The sequence below is a fragment of the Aotus nancymaae genome, unplaced genomic scaffold (assembly GCF_030222135.1).
Source record: "Aotus nancymaae isolate 86718 unplaced genomic scaffold, 86718_ANA_hifiasm-v0.15.2.pri h1tg000046l, whole genome shotgun sequence".
Lineage (NCBI taxonomy): Eukaryota > Metazoa > Chordata > Mammalia > Primates > Aotidae > Aotus > Aotus nancymaae.
In genome coordinates this window covers 9,376,978-9,395,706 of record NW_026988460.1, presented here as the reverse complement: position 1 = coordinate 9,395,706, position 18,729 = coordinate 9,376,978, and the positions used below count along the sequence as shown (strand labels likewise).

General features: G+C 35.7%; 1 protein-coding gene and 1 non-coding gene across 10 annotated transcripts in view; one reads left to right on the top strand and one right to left on the bottom strand.

Annotated features, from left to right (window-relative positions):
• The window catches only part of LOC105734295 (neural cell adhesion molecule L1-like protein), a 204,659-nt gene that overhangs the window by 110,490 nt on the left and 75,440 nt on the right, over positions 1 to 18,729 (bottom strand). The gene's annotated exons all lie outside the window — the stretch shown is intronic.
• On the top strand, positions 13,704 to 13,805 carry LOC135268934 (U6 spliceosomal RNA). Its single transcript, XR_010337272.1, has one exon. It is a non-coding gene; the product is annotated as a U6 spliceosomal RNA (small nuclear RNA).

Below are 18,729 nucleotides of genomic sequence, written 5' to 3'. Positions count from 1 at the left end.
CTCTTGACCTCGTGATCCACCCGCCTCGGCCTCCCAAAGTGCTGGGATTACAGGCTTGAGCCACCGCGCCCGGCCGTAAACATTGGTTTAACGATTCTGCTCTGATTTAAATCTATATTTTCTCCCTTACAGAGTTTTGTGTATATAAATATATAAAACGTGACACACTGTCTGCCTTCCACCTCTTCCCATTTTTAAAATAACTTCCCCCTCATTTTTCCCAGGTGTAGGGTCATGGCCTAAGCTGGGGGATCCATACCATCTAAACTTCAGACTGCTGTAATGAATCCAAAATATGACCCAAGTGTTGGCAGTCAGAGGGATTCCCTGAGAATTTCCAAAGCCTCTTTTCCCCTGCGGTCATGAAACTATGAAAGCATGAATTAGAAAGTGCCAATGACTGTGGCTCTAAATTCATGAAGAAGTCAGTGAAAAATAATAAAATGATTACAAAGAGGAGCAGAAAAAAGTACGAGATAGAGGCAACAGGATTTATGTACTAATATCATGTATCCCTAAGGCCAGTCTCACCTGTATTTTCACATAATTTTGATATATAAAATAATGCGTAAGTTCAGTTTTGTATTAGGTAGCTTGAGTTCAATTTTTATTACTTGCAACAAGTCTTAACTTCCATGAATGATATAAAAATCTGTATATTTAAGGATAGGTCTTAACTCTGTGATAAGCCAGGAATAATTACCAATTTAGAGGAATGGGATATTAAAATGAAGTTTCAGCTGATGCACCAAGAGACTCAAGCAGTATATTCCAAAGTATGTGCTAAAAAGACCATAGCATTCCCTAAGAAGGGGTCTGAACTCCTCACCACATCAAAAATATAAAACAATCAATAGTTAAGAGTATTTTTTTTAAGAGCGAGTGTGCCATGTTTCCCAATTTTCCTCAGGAAGAAGGGGTGCCATGGTTCTCTCTTCCAAACTAAAATCAAATGAGAGAGACTTAGATTTAGCATACTATTGTTCAGATCGACATACAATCAATCATCACTTAAAACATAAGCCTGGCAATGGGACATCCCTGTTCACTAGATAGGCTGTCCAGCATTTGTTAGTGTGCAAACTGTTAATAGTAAAGGAAATACAAAAGAAAAGCCACAGTCATTGCTTAACTTTATCAGCCCTTTTCCTGTGCTTAGAAAATTGTGTTTAATTGGCATTAGGATACTTCCAATTCAAATTACATAACCGAAGGCAGAGAACTGACCCTTCATTGTTTTAGAGTGGTGCTAACTTCCCTCTACATTTTTATTTGAGAACTCTGGTAAAGATGGATGATAAGAACAGAAGAAAAAAAAAAACAGACTTACTTCCAAAGAACAAAACATTTCATAATTTTGCATACGTGACCTCTTTCTTAACATGATTTCATGTTACTTTTTAATGTGCCTTTGTTTGTTGTTGCTCTGACGGTGGTATCACTTTTGTTTAAGCCTTATCCATGTTAATCCTTCTCCCATTCAGTGCTTTTGGCCATTAGTCAAAGGGTAAGCAATGTTTAAGCAGCTGCTTCTTCTGTGGCTTCAGGACACTAGAAACTCTCATGATTAAATACTGTGTGCTCTTTGACTTCTTTCTTGGATGTTTTGGTACTGTGACCATTTGTGTAAAGAAAATAGTTTTGCCTTTTATCACTCCACTAGGCAGTCTGAAGAAATGTGAAATCAGCTCCTTCCCTAAATTTTGTTAGTTTTGGGGTGGGGATTGGGGGGCAAATTGTGCCTAACAAACAGAAGGGACCTGGTGGACTCCTATTTATAGCTACACAAAAGAAGGAAGTAAAAAAAGAAAAGGACAAAAGGAAGAGAAGAGGGAGAAATGGAAGGAGAAAAAACACCAGTTTCTCTACAAATTATTATCATTTTAATAAGTATAATTTCAATAATAAGTAATATAAACTATCTTAGAACAACATTATAGTGTCTGGCACATAGTAAACATTCAATAAATATTTGTTAAATGAATAAAAGGAATAAATTAATGACATATAACTATGCCAATTAGGCATGTATTGCCATGCATTGTCACTGATGAATAGCTCGAAATCTGAATTCTGGTCAACTGCACTTTTGAAGGTCAAGATGTATTCTATCCTGGGACGTGATGAATCAAACTTACTAATTATGCTGACTGTATTTGTTTCCATTTCATTATGGCCATGCCTATAATGTTACTAATATAATAATTCTGTATTTAGAAAAAAAAGAAATATTTTCAAAGGATTTAGTGAATGACTACCTTTCATAATCTAGGAATAATAGTGAATGCGGAGGAAAAAAAGAAAATGAAAATATTTTCTCTTAGACAACACACAATGTGAGGGATCTTGGTATAACTTGTTTGTGGTCACTGTTTAAAGAATTACAGTCAAAATGTAATCTGAGTTTGTTTATTTAAGCATGTGAAATTAAATAATATTACATGGGTAACTTGAGAAGGTCCTGATTAATTTGCCTTTCTAGTGAACTCGATGAACTTAGAAATAACCTCCTTGTTTCTAACATGTATGTATGTATGTACACATTTATTTTGAGACAAGTCTTGCTCTGTCACCCAGGCTAGAGAGCAGTGATGCAATCACAGGTCACTCCATCCTTGGCCTCCCTGGCTGAAGTGATTCTCCAACCTCACCCTCCTGAGTAGCTGAGACTACAGGTGCCTGCTACCACATCCAGCTAATTTTTTAATTTTTTGTAGAGATGGAGTTTTTCCATGTTTCCCAGTCTGGTCTTGAACTCCTGGGCTAAGAAATCTGCTTGCCTTGGCCTCCCAAAGTGCTGGGAATACAGGGGTGAGCTCCTGTTCATGGCCTCTGGCCTTTATTTTTAAAAATCTGATCTGGATAGATCACCTGAAGTCAGGAGTTCGAAATCAACCTGGCCAACATAGTGAACCCGTCTCTACTAAAAATACAAAAATTAGCTGCGTGTAGTGGCAAGCGCCTATAATCTCAGTAACTAAGGAGGCTGAGGCAGGAGAATCACTTGAACCCTGGAGGCTGGATGACAGAGCAAGACTCTGTCACAAAAAAAAAAAAAGAAAGAAAAATTCTTCTCCAGCTTTTTCACAAAATAGCATTAATAATGATGATTTAACATACATAAGTAAATGTATCCAATGATCTCCTCAAGTTATGGTGGCTCACAATCATCATTTGGAATCTTTGACAAAAGAACAAAAGTGAAAGTTGCAGGAAATTGGGTAGTATCTTACCAAATACTAGAACATGTGATGCTGGCCTTTGGTTTCTGAATAAATGTTCCATATGTATTATTTTTGTTATTTTATACTTGCTCCTTTTTCTCAGTAAAATGGGAGAAAGGTTCAGTTAGGTTTTTTTATTTAATTTTTTAAATTAATTAATTAATTAATTTTTGAGATGGAGTCTCACTCTGTGGCCCAGGCTGGAGTGCAGTGGTGTGATCTCTCAGCTTACTGCAACCTTCATCTCCCGGGTTGAAGCAATTCTCATGCCTCAGCCTTCCGAGTAGCTGGGACTACAGGCGCCCACTATCGTGTCCTACTAATTTTTTTTATTTTTAGTAGAGACAAGGTTTCCCCATGTTGGCAAGGATGGTCTCAAACTCTTGGCCTCAAGAGAACAGCCCACCTCAGCCTCCCAAAGTGCTAGAATTACAGGCATGAGCCACCACATTCAGCTGCAAGTTTTATTTGTAGTTTATACCTCAACATTCTAAACTTTAATGAATGCATAAATACTTTATTATTTAAAGGAAAGACTTGATATTTATTTTATAAAATAACCTGAAGTACTGTGTTGTATCTTTGTATTTATATCCAAATAACCAATCAATACATATTAATTTGGCAATGTTACTAATAATAAATTGGTAAACCCATGAGTCAGCTTAATACAAATCAATAAAAAGCTACTTGGTGATATGGTTGGGATATCTGTCCCACCACATCTCATGTTGAAATATAATCCCTGATTTTGGAGGTGGTGCCTGGTGGGAGGTGTTTGGGTAACAGGGGCAGATCCCTCATGGCTGGGTGCTGTACGTGACAGTGAGTGAGTTCTCTTGAGATCTCGTTTAAAAGTGTATAGTGCCTCCCTGCCTCTCTCGCTCTCACTCCTGCTCTGGCCATGTGACATGCCTGCTTCTGCTTTACCTTTCATCATGAGTAAAAGCTCCCTGTAGCTTCCCCAGAAGCTGAGCGGTGCCAGGCTTGTACAGTCCGCACAACCATGAGCCAGTTAAACCTCTTTTCTCTATAAATTACTCAGTTTCAGGTATTCTTTTATAGCAATGAAAGAACAGCTCAACACACTTGTGAATAAGATATCAATTTTTCTCCCATAAGATTTAGCTCCTGTGGTGTGGTGAATCAAACTTACTAATTATATTGGCTATATTCATTTCCACTGGTGGTCTTGTAGATACTGTTTCTAATACAATAATTTTTATTTTGAAAGAGGACTTACTGAATGACTATGAAAGCTGACTCTTGCTTTCCATAAGTAAAAATAATAAAAATAAATATATAGAAATATATGAAGTCAAGCAAAACTTTGTGATTAAATATGTGCAGATAGCACAGCTAGCCCCTCAGTGCCTTAACAGATAAGACTCATTCAAGCAGTAGTTGCTCTGCTGGCAAAAACAACACAGTCTTTGACAGTTTGACTTAATGCATCTGTAATGAAAACAATATGTCTACCATTTAGACATTTTTATAGGATTAAAACACAGAGTCATCATTTCTAGATAGTCTATCTGTGAGGAACACCTTTATGACTTGCAGAGCTTGTACAGAGCAGCAAAGAATGAGATACAAATAGTAGGCAGTTTCTAACATTCTGAAGCATGCGAGAAGAATTGTTTCCACCTTTTCTTTTTCCTGGTTAGTGCTGACATCAAAATGAACATTTATATTTCAGGGTGAGCATAAGTTCTGCCTTAGAAAGGATATTTCCAAACACACAAAGGTTATATTTATAAGCTGAGCTGCAAGAGACAATTTTCCTGCTGTGAGGCTCGACAGGCCCAGCCCAGTCAGCAGGATGTTAAAATCCTTCTGCAGGCATATGTTAGCCAAGCTACTGGACCGGTCCAAGGCTCATTGCATCTGCTGACAATCCATTTTGAACAAGTATAAACCAAACACTTCTGAGTCTACCAGTTCAAATATGGATCAGTTAATATTTCAAAAAATGAGAAAAAATACCTCTAAACATCTCTTATTTGGAGAGTAAGAGTACATTTTTAATGAGAAATAGAAATGTTTAGAAAAATTTATTACTTGCCTGCTTATATGAACCAAATTACTTACTTTGTAGGTTTATATCAGTGATCCTAAAAATACTATTATAGGAAAGCCAAGTAAGGCCAGAGTGATCAGGCTTTTTTATAGTGGATATCTAATTCCTTCTGAGGAAAAGAAAAAGTAAAACTAAAATCAATTAGAGAAAAATTGTATAAAAAAACTTACCCAATATGTTTTTTAAGTGACTAAAACAATGAAAAGATCAAGGTAGAATACATTTGCCATAATAAGGGAACAGAGTAAGGCTAACATATGTGTTATCATCATGAGTTTGAGTTTTGTGTCTACAGGATAAATAAATTCAAAAGGTCTTCCCCTTTGTCAATAGCAAAATTAACATAGTTTCTTTTTGTTAACCAACCTCTTCCTCTTGACCTTGCATTACAAGAGATACTAGTCCACTACTCATAGTGAAGTACATATATTAAACAGGCAACCCTAGTTTACAGCAAAAAAAGTCCTATATTAATGTGTTAAACATATATTATTTATAAATTAATTTTAATGTTATGTTATTAAGAATAATTAAAATCCTCAAAACAGACAATTTTTTCCTTTTATCTTTCCTTTTTTTTTTTAGACAGAGTCTTGCTCTTTCACCCAGCTGGAGTGCAGTGGTGTGATCTCTGCTCACTGCAATCTCTAGGTTCAAGCAATTCTCCTGCCTCAGCCTCCTGAGTAGCTGGGATTAAAGGTGTGTGTCACTGCACCCAGCAAATTAAAATAGACAACATTTTGTGTGTGATTACAGCTATAATCTCCTTATTGCCATTTGATGTTCTCAGCAATTCCACAAAGTTCCAAATGAGGAAAAGGGTTTATGCATTCCTTCAATAAGCATTAACTGAATGCCTATTGTACTCTAGGAACAGAGCCAGGATCAGAAGTAGACAGCGATGAAGACATAGTATCATCCCAAATTATGTTAGTCAGGCATGACTAATTAGAATTTGTCATTTAATTAAGCAAACAGAAACCAAGACATAGGAGGAAATACCAAACCCAGGTCTTTTATTGTCTTCTGATGACTTAAAAAACAGAACTCATTTTCTCTTTTCTAGCCTAGAATGTATATACTGTCTATCCTCATTATCCACAGATTCTCTATTTATCAATACACCCATTTGTAATATTAATTTGTACTCCAAAATCAATCCTCAGCATTTGTGTGATCATTCCCCAACACATGCAGAGAATCATGAAATTTGAGTTACCCCCACATATGTTGCCAGCTGAGGTTGAATAAAGTGAAACTCTGCCTTCATGTTTCAGTTTTCTTACTATAAGCAAGTGTTTTTTTCACGGTCTATTTAGTTCTTCTCATTTGTATGTTTTTTGTTTATGACTCTGCTATTTAAAATGACTTTCTGTTTAAACATAATACAGAAGTGCTGTATTACAGTTTTCCTAAGCACGAAGAGGCAATAATGTGCCTTACAGAGAAAACATTGTGTTGAACAAGCTTCCATGAGGGGTGAGTTACAGTGCTATTGGCTGTGAGTACAATGTTAATATGCATACAATATGTATTAAATAAGACATCATTAAATAGAATCACAAATAAAATAAGGTCATGTATTGATAGAGAGACAAAAATGTGGCCAGAGTCATACAGGAACCAAAATCTTATTTACCCACCAGGAGTAATGGTTCAATATTTACTTATTCAGTGTCTGCAGACACTGTAAAGAATGTAAGTACCATGAATAATGAGAGAGGGATACATGCATTTAGTTTTAGCTAGATTATATAATTGCTGTCATATTTGTGAATTATTAATGGTAAAAAACCACAATTACTTTTGAGCTAACCTAATAATTTCAGAATAAAATCACTCAACTTAATCCACAATAGGGAATAAAGCAAATAATTTCAAGGATTAAGTAACGTATTATCAAGTTTTTATGTCTTTAAAGTAATAGCAAATGAATCTAACTTTGTAAATGCATTTTTCATCCCCCAAATTTTATATAGATGTTTGTTTCACAACTCCCTTTTAAATGAAAAAACAGTTGTTACATTGAGGAGTAAAACTAAGAAATTAAAGCAAAGTAATTGATGCCCAGATATTATTTATTTCTCTTGAATTCTAGGCTTCTATTTCATACATTTTCTCTTGATCACCCTTCACATTGTCATTTGACCTGTTTTCCAAAGGAAAAAATGTTGATTAGAGGTATTTGAAAGAAAGAAGTTGGGAAATAAAAAGAAAAAAAAGAAGCTTATAAAACCAAAGATGATTTAAAAAAAAGATATAGTCTTCATCTAATAACACGAATTAGATAAAGGTTTTAAATATTATCTAAAATACTTTTCAGTTGCACAATTAAGCTTGTCTCAAACTATATTTAATGACAAGCTGTCTTCACTATATAAAGATGGTGTTTCTCATTCCATTGATTTAAAAACCCTTCACAGTCAATTCCCTGTGGCAAAGCCTGACATACAGAGAATGCAAAGATGGAAAGCATCCCACCCATGCCATTAGTCAGGAAAGTGCTGAGATCCTTGACCAGTAGAGGTAGGGGGTTGCAGAGCAGCAGTCACATCATCCTACAGGCCCCCTCCTGTGACAAACAACAGCAGCCCAGGGGTCATGGTAGAATCTGCGGCAATGGAACAGGGCCAAAAGACAGACTCAGAGGATCAGTAGATCTGTAACCTTGACCTCATTAACAGCAAACTGTAACCAGTTGCTAAGTAGCTTCTGGATATATTGTACATTGTATATGCATGTACGTAAATTATGAATGTATGTATGTAAATTCTACATGTGTTTGGCACCTAAAATTTACAAAAGTTTAATATGATAACTGGTGTTAGAGAGAAGAGATTCTAGATTAACCAATACCTTCTAATAAAAAATGAAGATAAAATCTTAAAGTAGTGACCAACTTTCTGGTGAAAAATACACTAATTGTACTTAGTGTATAAACTTAGTCACCTTAAATTAGCTTTGTTTCATCCTGCATTATGAGTAGAACATATTTTAATCAGACTCCAAGTAAAATAAAGCAAGCTAAAGAATACCAGTGGAAGCCGGGTGCAGTGGCTCATGCCTATAGTCCCTGCACTATGGGAGGCCTAGGCGGGAGGATTGCCTGAGGTCAGGAGTTTGATAACAGACTGGCTAATATAGTGAAACCCCGTCTCTAACAAAAATACAAAAACAATTAGCTGGATGTGGTGATGCAGGCCTGTAGTCCCAGCTACTTGGGAGGCTGAGGCAGGAGAATTGCTTCAACCTGAGAGGTGGAGGTTGCAGTGAGCCGAGATCATACCACTGCACTCCAGCCTGGGTGACTAAGCGAGACTCTGTTTCAAAAAGAAAAAAAGAATACCAGTGGAGCAGTGTATCCATGTGCTATCATAACAAAAATGATCATTTTTTTTGTATATTTGATGCTTGAAGGCACACACTAATAAGTAGCATGCTATCAGTAAATTAAAGCTTCTTACTAAATCTAGTTAGTTCAATGTATTGTAAATATTACCTAACGGGTTAAATATATCAAATCAAAGATTGACATTTATTATTTGAGTAGAAGAAATTTTAGGATAGAGTCTAAGATTATAAAAAGGTGTCTCAATCATCTTTCTCAAAGCACCACTATGGCAAAAAATAACTACAACATCAGATGCCTTGTATGTCTCAGCACAAATTTATGTAAGAGCAGGTAAAAAGACAATAGAATGTGTAAACCTATTAGGTGGCCATTATAGTTTGCAGGAAAAGTTCTTCAACATTCAATATCAATTGAGTGTCTGTATGTACCTGGCACAGAGCTATTGTCTAGAGACAGAGTGGTGAACAAGACAGACTTCTTCACTGACTTACTAGAATTTGCATTTTAATGACGGTAAATATAATATATATTAATATATAATATATGCCATTTTATCTTTTTATATTATATATTGATAAGTATGTGAAAAGTAGAAATGAAACTGTCAGAGGCATTTGAACCAGAGCAACTCCATCTTGAATAAGGGCTAGGTAAAATAAGGCTGAGACCTACTGGGCTGCATTCCCAGGGGGATGGGTATTCTAAGTCACAGGATGAGATAGGAGGTTGGCAAAGATACAGGTCATAAAGACCTTGCTGACAAAACAGGTTACGGTAAAGAAGACAGCTAAATCCCACCAAAACCAAAATGCCAATGAAAGTGACCTTGGTTGTCCTCACTTCTCATTATACACTAATTAGTATGCTAAAAGCCACTCTCACCAGTGCCATGACAGTTTACGAATGCCAGGGCAATGTCAGAAAGTTACCCTATATGGTCTAAAAAGGGAAGGAACCCTCAGTTCTGGGAATTGCCTACTCCCTTCTTGGAAAACTCATGAATAATTCACCCCTTGTTTAGCATATAATCAATAAGTAACAATAAGTTTGAGCAGCTGGGTGGCCCATGCTGCTGCTTTGCCTGTAGAGTAGCCATTCTTTCATTCCTTTACTTTCTTAATAAACTTGCATTTACTTTATGGACTCGCCCTGAATTCTTTCTTGTGTGAGATCCAAGAACCCACTCTTGGGGCATGGATCAGGACCCTTTGCCAATAACAAAAAGCATTAAGAGTTGTGATAAGTGCCTTGCAGGAGACAAACTGGGTGCTGTTATCTGGAGTAGGGTGGGCATATACATCTTACACAGGAGGCTATGGAACCTATCTTGAAAGGAGATAACTAACTTGGAATCAGAATTATGAAAATGGGGGGAATAAACTTTATGAATTATGTTCATTATACATTATGTTCATTTATAATTCATTACTGTAATTATGCTCAATCATGAAAGTGCGAGGAGAAAAAAAAAACTGCCACATAGAAACAAAATGCAGAAAACTGAGAAAAGTCATTAGAAGTCTGGAAATACTGCTCTCTCATTGCAACCATTTTTCTTTCCTAAGCATCAATACAGGCATATATTTTTCATAATTAGCAGTGACCATAGAAGGCAAAGAAAAATATTATTGTTGGTTTTAGTTCACTTACAGGAGAAATAAACATTGCTATGATTATGAAGTTATGATTCATTGAGGATTATCTATGTAATGTGGATATTATGTATAGTATTTCATTCAATCCTATAACAAGAATTGCTATCTCAATTTTAAAATTGAGTAAACTGAGGTAGAGTCTACATAATTTGCCTGAGAGTACACAGCTGTGGAGAAGTCAGGCTTCTCCTCTGGAGCCCAGTGAGACTTGGGAGCCTGTGAATTTTAAGTACTAGGGTAGAAAGTAAAATTAAGGAAAGAATTGAAATGATTATCTTCTCTGCCTTCCTTTATTCATCTGATCACGTTCCCACTGACTGTACTGAATTTTGTACTCATTACTTAATTGCAGTATAAAAATATACATTGGCTTCTCTGATGACACTACTTTTAAATGCCATTGGCATTTTGTAGAGAAATTGGTGGGCGGGACTTCATCAGATTTCATTTAAATGCCCAAGTCACCCAGCTATCATAATGTCTTCCTCAAACAAGATCTTATTTTGTAATTCATCTCTTTCCTTTACAGAATTCTGTATTTCATCAAGATGTTTGACTTGCAGTTCCAGTTTTGACTTGATCCAGCATCTAGCATAAAAGGTGAAAGGTGATAACAAAACTTATCATAATTATTTCAATTATGCTTGAATACTTGTGTAGGCATATTTAAATATAAAAATATGCTTAAAAAAGCTTTTTATTTCCAGTGGATAAACCTACTTTTAAAAGGCAAGCATATGCAAAACAGTTTATTTTAGACATCTATTTATAAGGGAAATATCCATGAGAATAAAAATCCAGAATACATTATTTTATTTGTCAAACAATGACAGAATAGATTCTGCAGAATTTTGTACTTAATTGTATCGTCTACTACCAATGGAATTATAAATGAATCAATGTACTCATACCATAGCTATATGTAATTATCTCAAGGTCTGATTAATGTCCTTAGATCTAGTGAGGTTGGAGAAAAAAAGAGAAAGATGAATAAAGATTTACCTGCTTTATTTTAAATACATCAGGCCAGGATTTTCCTATGAACAGTTTTATCTGGTCACCACCATCTCTCCAGTGACATATAATGTCATGAAAACTCTTATTTGTCTTTTCTAGTGAACAATCACTAGTTCTTATCTCACAGGATATTTTAAAGTCTGCATGTCTCATTTTTGCTTTCCAATGCCTTACCAATTTTCATGGCATTGCCACAAAATAATGCCTTTACATAGGTAGGGCAATGAACCCTCATTTAAAAATGTCAGACTTCGCACATGGTTTGGAACAGTTCCCAGTGGTTTCCACACAAACAGTCTGGTGTTTTTCACAAATATGAGTAGAGAAGCAAATTGATATGCCATCAAATGATCATCCCTTTGCACTCCTAGCATAAATCTCATATGCTGTAAGAAATAAGTAAAAATTAATGACTAAATTATTCACATCTTTGCTTTGCTTTCTTCTTATTGTTCAATTCTCAGCTTAAATGTCACCTCAGAAAGTTCTTCCTTGTCCACTAATCTAACGCTGCCCCCCATTTTTTCCCTTATAAATTCTTGCTTTCTTGTAAACAAAATACTTATTAATAATATCTTTTGTTTACTTGTTTGCTCACTTTTATCTAGTCCCACTAAAAGTCTGTAAGCCCCATCAGGGAAGAAACTTATATTTCACTAATGCATCCCCACTACCTGGCAAAGTGCTCGGTGCATAATTGGTACACAATAAGTGTTTGTTGAATAATAAATGAGTGGATCAATCAGTGAGCGAGAGTGTGACTATCTGGAAAATATATATGTAAATGCATTCATTCATGCAATAAATTCCCTACTATTAGTCATTGTTAAATATTCATTTTAATCATAACTATTATGATAAAAGAAGGAAAGAATGCCTTTATATCAACTGCTCTCAACTGGGGTGGAGGAGAGGGATTTTTCCTCCATGGATGTTTTATTTTATCTGGATCCATTTTTGGTTGTTGCAATTGGGAGAATAATACTGGTATGTATTGAGAGGCCACGGATGATGGTGCTAAGCATCCAATGTCTGTACCCACAGGGTAGTTCCCCACAAAATGAGTGATCAAACCCCAAATTTCAGTAATGCTAATACTTTACACTAGAGTCTGTATTTCTCATATGAAATTAATTTAACATGTACTTACTAGATAGCTATCATATGCTAACACGAAGTTGAATTCCATGAAGAAAAAGATATGTTAGAGACAAACAGACAAACAGATAGATGATTAGATGGTTGGCTGGCTAGACTAATGAATAGAAGGATGGATGAATAGATACATGTGTACATAAATAAAAAGATAGTAGTCACAACAATTCTATGTAGGACTAAAATAAACCATGTGTGATTACTAATATCAGGAAGTGTATGCTCTTGCTATTATCTAATCATGTCTCCACAGAATTCATTCTATTTAATAGCAAAATGTTGGATCACATAAAAAGATACATGCAAACATTAGGGGAAGACTGTAGGCTAATTTTTTGCATTGAATGCTGATAATATTTGTGAAGAGAATGGCTATGAGGAGAAAGTGATCATCAGGTTTTAGTTATGTACTCCATGAAGCAAACATAATATCTTTTTCAAATGAAAAGTTTGTGTTTCTTTCCCATAAATGAGGATTCCTGTGTCAAGTGAGAGATGTATTATGTGAATGGAATGGTTCTGCATATGATGAGGCAGAAAACTGGAATCCAAGGAAACAATCTGAGCAGGAGCTGTTAGAAAACCACTAGATGCCCACAAAGCAGGGCTTTTACTTGGATCACCGGACACAAAATAAAAGTATTTTGTTTTTGTAGAGAGGTGCTGCATTTTATATAGCATAGTCCAGAAAACAGATGAGAAGTTGCAAAGGGAGGATTTATATAGAGAGAAAGAGTAACTTCTCTCAAGCCTTCCTCGTTTCTGTTGCAGTATGAAATGCCCATCAATGATAGACTGACAGGGAAAATGTGGCACATATACACCATGGAATATTATGCAGCCATCAAAAACGATGAGTTCGCATCCTTTGTAGGGACATGGATGAACCTGGAAACCATCATTCTCAGCAAACTGACACAAGAACACAAAATCAAACACCGCATGTTCTCACTCATAGGTGGGTGTTGAACAATGAGCACACATGGACACAGGGAGGGGAGCACTACACAGGGAGGGGTCTGTTGGGGGAAATAGGGGAGGAACAGCACGGGGTGGGGAGTTGGGGAGAGATAGCATGGGGAGAAATGCCACATATAGGTGAAGGGGAGGAAGGCAGCAAATCACACTGCCACATATGCACCTATGCAACAATCTTGCATGTTCTTCACATGTACCCCAAAACCTAAAATGCAATAAAAAAAAGAGAAAGGATCCAGAGTGCTTGCTTTGGCTATGCATCTAAAATCGAAATGATACAGAGAAGGTTACTTTGGTCCTTGTGCAAAGATGATATGTAAATTTATGAAGCCATTCACACTTTTTAGTTGGATGACATATTCAATGTGCTGAATGAAAAAGACAGTCAACCAGTTACAACCAGTCAACCAAGAATTCTATATACAGCAAAATTATTCTTTGAAAATTACAAAAATAAAAATAAGACATTTTTGGATAAACAGAAACTGAGATAATTTCTTGCTAGCAGTTTTGCCCGGCAAAAAATGTTAAGGAGCCTTCAAGCTGAAATCAAAGAACACTAGATGTCAACCTGAATCTATACAAATAAATAAAAAACACTAGTAAAGGAAATTACAAAAAAAAGTGTTAAAATATTTTTGTAACTCTTTTCTATTATCTGATTAAAAGACAATTATATAAATCAATGATTATAATACCATGTTAATGGGCTTACACTGTATAAAAGTATAATTTGTATGATAATAACAGCCAAGGAGGAAGGAAATAACAGGTACATATTAGAACAAAGTTTCTGTATACTATTAAATTAAGTTAGCTTTCATCTCATCTAGATTATTTTAGTAAAATGCTAATTGTATTCCCTAGAACAGCCACTAAGAAAATAGTTTTAAAGATATAATAAAAGATACAAGGAAATAAAATGACATGCCAGAAAATATTTATTTAACACAAAAGAAGGTAGATATGAAGGAATAAAAAAAAAAGACATAGACATATAGAAAAAAAAAGCAAAATGCCAGACGTCAATTCTATCTTATCAGTAATTATATTAGACATTATCCTGTCAATTCTCTTGACATATTTTGTTAGAAAATGGTATAGATACCATCCATGACATCCTATCTAAAAGAGATAAACTATAGTTTCAAAGATATTTACAGAGCAAAAGCAAAAAAAAAAAAAAAGAAAAAAGAAAAAAGATATAGGCTGGGCACAATGGCTCACACCTGTAATCCCAGCGCTTTGGGAGGCCAAGGAAGGCGGGTCACTTGAGGTCAGGAGTTCATGACCAGCCTTACCAACATGATGAAACCCCATCTCTACTAAAAATACAAAAATTAGCTGGGTGTGGTGGCATGTTCCTGTAGTCTCAGCTATTTGGGAGGCTGAGACATGAGAATTGCTTGAACCCAAGAGGCAGAAGTTGCAGTGAGCTGAGATTGTGCCACTGCACTCCAGCCTGGGTGACAGAGTGAGACTTTGTCTCAAAAAAAAAAAAAGATATTAATTGGAAAAATAAACAAAACAAAGCTGGGGTAGTTATATTAACATTAGGCAAAACAGACTTTAAGACATAGATGGATCATCAACAAGAGAAGATTTCTGGGCTCTTGCAGTCCAGGAGAACCAACCTGACCACAACTTTACCAATGGCAGATCACAGTGCTGAAGGCAAGTAACGAACCAGAAGAAAGCACAGTACTCACGCACTTGGATATGAGGCCCCTTTCTATTGTACTCCTGGAGTTATGTAAATTCTCAAGCTTGTAGGCAAATGTGTGGGGAGTAGTAGTGGAAGAAGGAATAACTATTACATACTGTGCAGTTACTAGGGAGACTGTTACTTCAAGCAATTACAGGGCTTATCAACCTGAGCGCCCTTGAAATTTCCAACTGAATAATTTCTCATTGTGGGGAAGATACGCTGGGTGTCGTAGGAGAATTTAGGGGAATCACTGGTCTCTACTCATGAGAAGCCAATAGTAGAAGTCATTACTTGCAAAAAATGTATCTAGATGTTGCCAGATGTCCTCTAAGAGACAAAATTACCCCAGTTAGGTACTACTGGGTTAGAGAATGTAATATCATTAATTAGGAATCATGTAACAAACAGTTGTAGTATGTGTTTGTATATGTGTGTGTGTGTGTGTGTGTGTGTGTCTGTCTGTGTATCTGGGTGTCTGGTGTATGTGTCTATGTGTTTGGGAAAAGATACTTACTATTAGTTAACTTCTAAAACCAGAGAGGAAAGTTACTTCCATTCTATTACCCATTGAAGAAGAGTAGTGATTAACCTTACCACCCACCCAACCAACCAAAATTTTCCTATTTCATCTCTACCCTTCACTGAGTCCTTCTCAGAGAAAAAGGTATTTAGTTGATGGTAGTAAGGTGATGTGTAATGGTGGACGTTCGTGGGTCCTGCATCGTGTGACCATTCTTGAACATCTCCCTTTAAACAGTTTCAGGTTTTCTCAGGGCCTGCTCGATGTAGTAAAATTACCAGACGCAGTTCTGAATTCAGATTTCCCAGTAATAAAATTGTTTCAGCACTTTAATTCTTATCTAAATTATTTTGTGGATCGTCAGTTTGCTGTCAGTAATAAAATGATTTACCACAAATTGTATTATTTTCTATTAACAAGACTGATTTTAAATTTTCTTGACATATTTTGTTTAGAAAATGGTATAGATACCATCCATGACAGTGCCACAGTCTCCTGAAAAATCCTTGCAAATTCCTTCATTCTTTTAGGTACAAAATTCCTATTACTGTAGCTGGAATTAAAAAATAAATGCCTATAGTCTATTAAGAACATTTTAAATATAAATTTTAGTTTTAAATTTTATTTTGATTCTGACCTAGCAATGGTATTACATGACACTTTACGTGAAGATTCACGCTTCCAAAATACTTACCTTTACACACCTATTTTTATTTCTTTTTATTTTCTTTTTGGCTTTCTTTTCGGATAATAGAAACCTGGTTTTAGACCAACATAACCACAGTCAGCAGTTAAAAAATACTCAATGTGAAAAAAAGATCTACATTTTCATACAGTGGTTTTATACCAAGGACCAAAAAAATAAATACTTGTCAAGTGAAGGCATTAACACATCTTCAAGTGACTTCTCAAGTGCAATTTTATCCTTTGGCTCAGCATTTCAGTTTTACAGCATCTATTAATCAAGTCTAAGCAGCCTTTAAGTCCCCAATCCTTAGTTCAGATTACCTCACAATCACCACCCACTTCTGTCACTGTCTCTGGTACTGTCTTCCCTTGCCTCCATTGTTTCAGTTCAGCATTTTGCTCTACTCCTTCAATCATCCCAACTCTACTATCCTTTGAGAACAGCAGCCATCAATTTCCAAAACCACAGAACAAGGACTAATGTTTATACTTTCAAAGGAGATTCAGTGAATAAAAAAGACCATTTAAGAAATGCCAGGAAAAATTGATTACTCCAGAATTCAGAGCAACCAGTCCAAATTGTAGAAGAACAACACTATTTGTTCCCTAGACTTGGTAGTGAGAAAAAGGAAAAAGATGACTAAATTTATCTTTGTTCTTTGCTGTATATGAATTTTAAAACTCACAGAATCTAAGAAGCATTTACTTTAAGACAAAGAAGGAAAGAGACTAGCTATAGAAAACAGTGTCCCCACCATTAAACATTTTAAGAAGCTTAAGTCTATGTAAAATGATATATAAGAAGATCAAACAAAAAGAAAGAAAGAAAGAAAAATAAAAATAAAAGTGATACAAGGAACCAGATACTTTATTGAGAAATCATTTGATCAAAAAACTTACTATTTCACTGAGGTAGAAAGCCATTAGCCATATATAAATGGTGTGCTGTATTCTTCTCTGTCTTTATCTTTGAAAGTAACTGCTAAATTGCAACTTTGAGACTTAAATTCTAAATCCCATTAATCTATTTTTCACAGATACTGAATATTCAGCATCATTCTGAATATTGTTCTTCTGTGGGTCCCTTTTTTGTGTGTCCGCATTAGAATACCAAGATCTGAGCATGAGAAATATAGGTGAGAGGAAGCTCAAGATTGCTTGAAGCCATTTGAAAGGCAAGGGCAAACTCACATCTGAAACCCATGCTTCCTGGATTTTTCTTCCACAATCTGGTTCAAAATGTCATTTCTTACTCTACATCTAGGTTTGACAGAGTTCAGAAACTAAAACATTGTTTCCTGTGTGAGATTTGCAGACTGCCATTCAGAAATTCATAAAACACCACCTTTATTGAATAGCAGTGTGGAACTTCTACAAGGACACTGTCCATTCATTATGTCCAGTATCCCAAATCCACCATTATGCCTCTTGAAAGGGATAGTAAATTGCTTCCAATTTATCCTCATCCTTTTTATGGATAATGCAAAGAAAGCAGCACATCAAACAGAAAAACAGGTTAATTTTATGCCAGTCATGAAACTTAGTGACAGGTGCTGCCATATGTTACAACAAGATCTCTTGGCCATGGGTCATTGCTTTGAAAGGTACTAACGAATGCTTGCAGTAGTGTGTGACATACCACTGGTCCCCTGGGATCCCATGCAAGCTCTCGTGACAGGTATGAAATTAACTCATGGTATCATAGTATTTCCCAAACACGACAGCTCCCAGATTAGTCGCCACTTAGCACAATGGGGATTGTGGGGAGATCTGCAACATCTAGTAAATGATTTTAGTGGGATCTCCTATGGACCACAAGGAAAACCGTCCCCAAAGAGAATGTCTAGAAACATTAAAATCATAAAAGGCTGTGGTCAAATACATAGACAGCAAGCAAAATAATTCTGTTTTGGATATTCTTGTAATTTTAATTTGCTTCCTGGTCTGATTTCCATAGAGCAGATGAATAAAGTATTCAGTATTATATTTTGAAGTGCTCTTTATTTCCTTCTTGAACTGGAACAAAGTTTCAGTCATGAGTTGAGGAAATACTGGGCAACCACACTTCCTTCCAACTGACATGCACAAGCACACAAACACACTCCACATTCCTGCCTAGTAAAATAAAATACAAATGTCTAAATGCTAACTACATTTGATGTTTCTGTTACATGCACAGATGTAAAATCTGTGAAATGTAACCGTAAAACTTCTTGTTATGGGAAAGAAAAATGTTAAAAGAGCAAAGTAAAACTTTTACATCATATAATAAAGGAATATGTCACTGGCTAACTTTCCTGATTTCTGGGTTGATTCTCTTTCCAATAACAATTCTAAATGTCATGCCAAAGAT